Here is a 4,651-nt window from a genome sequence, read left to right as displayed (position 1 = left end):
AGGAGCCCAGAAATTCTCTCCTGACCTTCAATGTGCACATGCCAACACATGGGCACTTAACCTTTGAGGCTCCTTTGAAAATCCCAGCGACAGCGATGTCAGGATGAGCATGTTCCCCTGACATCTGCCCCTGGATCAGATGCTGCCAGAGCCTCTCTCTCCCTCCTGGCTCTGCTCCCAGCTGAAGGACAGACAATAGGCATCTGAATGCAGCATCCACTTCCCCTCCCAAACAGCCTGGGGGAGATGGCACATCAGAGCCAAGACAGCCAGGAGAGCACAGCTTGCCAGCCAGCAGACAAGTCTCTCTAGATCACGGCCTGCCTTGCCTTTCCCTCCCACCAGAGCTGAACCACTGGCTACAGTTGTTCCTGGGCACACAGGCCAGCTCTGCTGGGCAAATCCTGGCAGCATCCAGCTAGCCAAACTGAGGAAGCCTCTCCTCAGCACACTGCTGCTGGAGCCAGGCTGGTCTCTCCCAGAACGCTGCCAAAACTGGCTGACCTCCTGGATTCCCAACCCTGCTGGCCAGAGCACTGGTTCATGGACCTCTCCTGTACCCCTCTGCCATGCCAGCTCACCTGGAAACACCCTGGCCACCTCTTGGACTTCCCCTTGCTCACTCTAATTAGCTTCTAGCTGCAATTAACTGATCCAGGCAGCGCGTGGGGCACAGAGAGTGCAGTGTTCCAGTGCAGGAGGTTCAACAAGGGTTCAGTGAGAGCTGGCTTGGGTTCTCCTGGAGAACCATTGTTCCACCTGGAGAACCATTGTTCCATCTTTCTAGAAATAGCTCTGCTTCTTGCAGCCTGGAGCCGTCCAGCCTGTTTGGCACCGATTCTGCTGCTTCGGAGACAACAACAGAGAGTGAGAAAAACCTGTCTAGACACCATTTACCTTCCATGGGCTCCCAGTGCCACATCAAAGCACCACTTCAAACAAACCTGCAAACTGCCTGAGCAATAAGCCCCAGCTCTACTAAGCCTGCTCCAGCCAGAGGCAGTCAGACCCATCTCATCGTGCTTCAGGGTTCATCTTTAATCCAGGCCCTTCTGACAACAGGAAGAGAGCAGGAGGAAATCAAACCTCATTGTAGGAACATCAACAAGAAGTGATCTGGCCTCAGACCTACTCCAGTGGGGGCTGTGTGCTCCCTGTTCAGGGTCCAGGCACAAGCAGAAATCTCACCTGGAACCTGCAAACCTCCAGCTCCTTCCAAAAGCTGCCCCAGCAGTGACTTGTGCCACTTGTCCCCCCTGCTCAGACCCCTTACCTTTCCAAAGCCACCTGCATGAATGTTGAACAAGCTTTGCTACCACCCAGAGATGAAAGAATATCTCCCAGGGAAAGCCAAGGAAGTGGAGGTCACAGAGAGCTCCAGGCAGCCTGTCCACCATGAGGCAGCAAAGCACCTTCTGAGCAGGACAGAGGGACAGGAGCTCAGGTAAATCCTCAAGATACTTCCAAACCATGGAAGCTGGAGAGGTTTTTAGATAACTTGAGCACAAATGACTTGAAGTCACTGCTTTGGGGAGGCACCTGGCACTAGCATCAAGCAAGGACCCTATGAAGCCACCACCAGAGCAACATCTAGCTCATTATTTTAATAAGGGTCCTTTGAAATACCTTCAGTGTGTCAGACAGTTAAGAGAATCCAGTCTGGTTTTATTCTGTCTCAGGCAGAAACAGCCTTTATTTAGCCAACTGCTGCTAACAGCTCTGTCTCATTAGTCAGTGTTTAGGGAACCAGGCTGCAATTGTTCTCCAGTCTGGCATTGCAGAAAGAGCCTTGATAATGAGGTCTGCAGGAGACGATTCCTCCTGACAAGCCCACAATGACCTAGAAATCCTACTTAATTCCCTGTCAGGGAAAAGTGCTGAGTAACACTGAGGTGCAGAGGCACTGGGGGCTGGTGTGGGAGGGAGGCTGCAGCCTCTGCTCACACTTTGGGCTGGGATGGAGGAGCTGGGGGGTGGAGAAGCCAGCACTGCTCAGCCACACAGCAGCTCCCCAGGGGAGGTAGGGGAGACAGGGGTTTGCCATGGGAAGGTTTGTAGCCTCATCTGAAGAAGATTTGCCACCATGGAGAGCGTGGAGAACGCTGGGAGCAGCAGGCTCTGCTTCACACAGGAGCAGAGGCAGGAGCAGGCACTTGGAAAATGCTAACTAGGGCTCCTTTGAAGCCCACTTTTCCCCTTTCCTTGGAGGAAAATCAAGCAGGCTGGGGCCACAGACACCCTGCTTTCAAGTGGTGTGTTCTCCACAAGCACCATGTGTACCCTGCTTAGGAACCTCTGGGCTGGGTGGCCAGAAGACAAGGTAGAGGGACTGGAATGTGGGCTGGATACCACTGGCCTAGAAGACCACCCCCCAATAAAGACCCTCACAGGCATGTGCTTGCCACCTGTTTCAGCCAGCAGATGAGGGGCTAAACCAGGAATTCTGGAGCTGAATGCAGAGCCTGTTGAAGAGTGGCCTGAAGATTCCCACCCATGGGAAGCTGTTGCTGCTGAGTTGCTCTCTTACAGAGGAATCCATCTCTGCCCACCCTGGGCAGGACTGCTGCTCCCATGCTGCAAATCCAGCCCTGCCTGAAGGACAACCCCAGTCTGCAAAGGACTGCTGGAAAAAAAACAACCAAAAAAAACCACAAGAGAAATGTGGAAATGAAATCACCAGCCCAAACAGTGTCTAGAGACAATTCAAGCCAAGTCCCTCGAATGTCAGCACCAGAAGGAAGGCTCTGAAATGGAAAACCTAGCTCAGTGCACCAGCTCTGCTGGCACAGACAAGAGGATCTGCCTCAGAGACATGAGGAAAAGACATATGCTGAGAAAGGAGGGACCAGCTTTATTTTACCAGCCTGTGTTCCCACCAGAGATGTGCTTTAAAGACTGCCTTGCAAAGCAGGAATTAAATCCAAAGGTGTCTATGCATCTTCCTGGCTTGCTGTCATCCCCTTATCAGTTATCTCCAGCCTTCTCTGAGCCAGAAGATGAAAGGATCATAACACCACTTATCTTCCCACTTAAGAACATGCTTAACAGCTTGCTGCCAAAGAGGAGGACACTCAAGCCTTGGGGAGCAGCTGTAAACTCTGCAAATGGGCTCCCTGGCATTTCTTTGAAGGAGCTACTGCTTCTTGAGGAGGTACACATGCAAAAAGGAAGCCAGGGAGAGGAGGAAAAAGAGGGAAGCCTTTGTAGCAGTGAAAGCTTCTGCCTGGTGTCCAAAACATGAGGCTGAGTGGCAGATGTGAGACGTATGGCATGTGTGCCTCAGAAGTGACCGAGGATGAGCCAGGAATTGAAAAGCTCTTGGGAAATACGGGAGCAGCCAGAATTCTGTTTGTCACTAGGGCACAAGAAGCTCCAGAAACACGCTGTCCTGGAGGCTGGGCAGTGTCACAGCCAAGAAGGCCAGGGATCTCCTGCCATGCTGCAGGCAGAGCTGCTGCAGGCCACTCAGCTCCTGCCCTGAGAGTCGAGGCTGGGACGCTGCACGTCCTGCTGCTGCCTCATCCCTGCAGCTGACCCTCACCTCCCCTCATTGCAGAGCTACTTGGTGGCACAGCAAACTTGGGGCCAGCTTGCCTTTTCATTTAAGAGCTGAGTCAAGCTGTCAGAAGGGCCAAACAGGATCTGTTCCAAAATATCTGCAGACAGAGGAGGATCAAGGAGCCTGCAGCAGAACACCAGGAGCCTCCCCGGGCGAGGAGAACAATCACAGTTGTTGACCAAGAGCAGACTGCTGGTGGGTGCAATGTTAGGAAAAAGTCCCTGAGCCCTCCCCTGCTCCCAGAGCACCACAAAGAAGCTGGAATCTGGAGTCCCCAGCACTGCAGCCACTGATGGTAGCTCAGCTGTTGACTTGGAGAACTTGCAGTTGGCAGCGGGGAGAGGGGGGCACGCGAGTGCCTTAGAAGCTGCTGCCAGCCCAAACACATACTTCAAAGGGCTTATCTTGCCCTGTTGTGTGGGAGAGCACCCAGTGCCTGTGGGTGAGGACAGCTGTGTGTTGGCCAGGCCCACCAGAGGATTTTTGATGGAAGAAGAAAGAAGTCAGTACCTGGTTTAACCTCCCCCCAGGAGGCAGCTCTGCCAGGCAGAGCCCCACGCTGCCCTGTTAGTTATGGGGTGTTGAAAACTGGCCAAAAGAAAGGGAAAACACCAGACACACCAGGATGCTTCCCTACGTAAGTGGCTGGTTCTGCTTGAGGGAGAACCCAAGAGACTCAGAAGGAGATTAGAAGGCACTCTGCCTTTCATCTCCTACAGATCACCAGTTCAAAGGCAACTCCATCAGCACTGGCCATGGTGCAGCCAGGTAATAGCTGTTGGCTGGGGCACAAGAGATGAGCCATTGCATCCTCACTCCCTGGGAAACCACACCAGCCCCACCAATGGACACTGTGTGCAAGCTCAGCACAAGACCAAAGAGGACAACAAACTCCCCATCTCTCCCCTTTCTACTTGGCTCTCGTGAGACACCACCTGGAGTGGCCAGTTCTGGAGCACCCAACAAAGGACATGGAGCTCCTGGAGAAGGTCAGAGGGCTGGAGCAGCTCTGCTCTGGAGACAGGATGAGAGAGTTGGGGTGTTCAGCCTGGAGAAGAGAAGGCTCCAGGGAGACCTTAGAGCACCTTCCAG

General features: G+C 53.4%; 1 protein-coding gene across 1 annotated transcript in view; it reads left to right on the top strand.

Moving 5' to 3' along the window:
- The window catches only part of IGSF9B (immunoglobulin superfamily, member 9B), a 105,450-nt gene that overhangs the window by 5,480 nt on the left and 95,319 nt on the right, over window positions 1–4,651 (top strand). The window lies entirely within an intron of this gene.

This window comes from Chaetura pelagica, unplaced genomic scaffold (genome assembly GCF_000747805.2).
Source record: "Chaetura pelagica isolate M959 unplaced genomic scaffold, ChaPel_1.0 scaffold38, whole genome shotgun sequence".
Taxonomy (NCBI): Eukaryota; Metazoa; Chordata; class Aves; order Apodiformes; family Apodidae; genus Chaetura; species Chaetura pelagica.
This window is presented reverse-complemented; position numbering and strand designations above follow the sequence as displayed.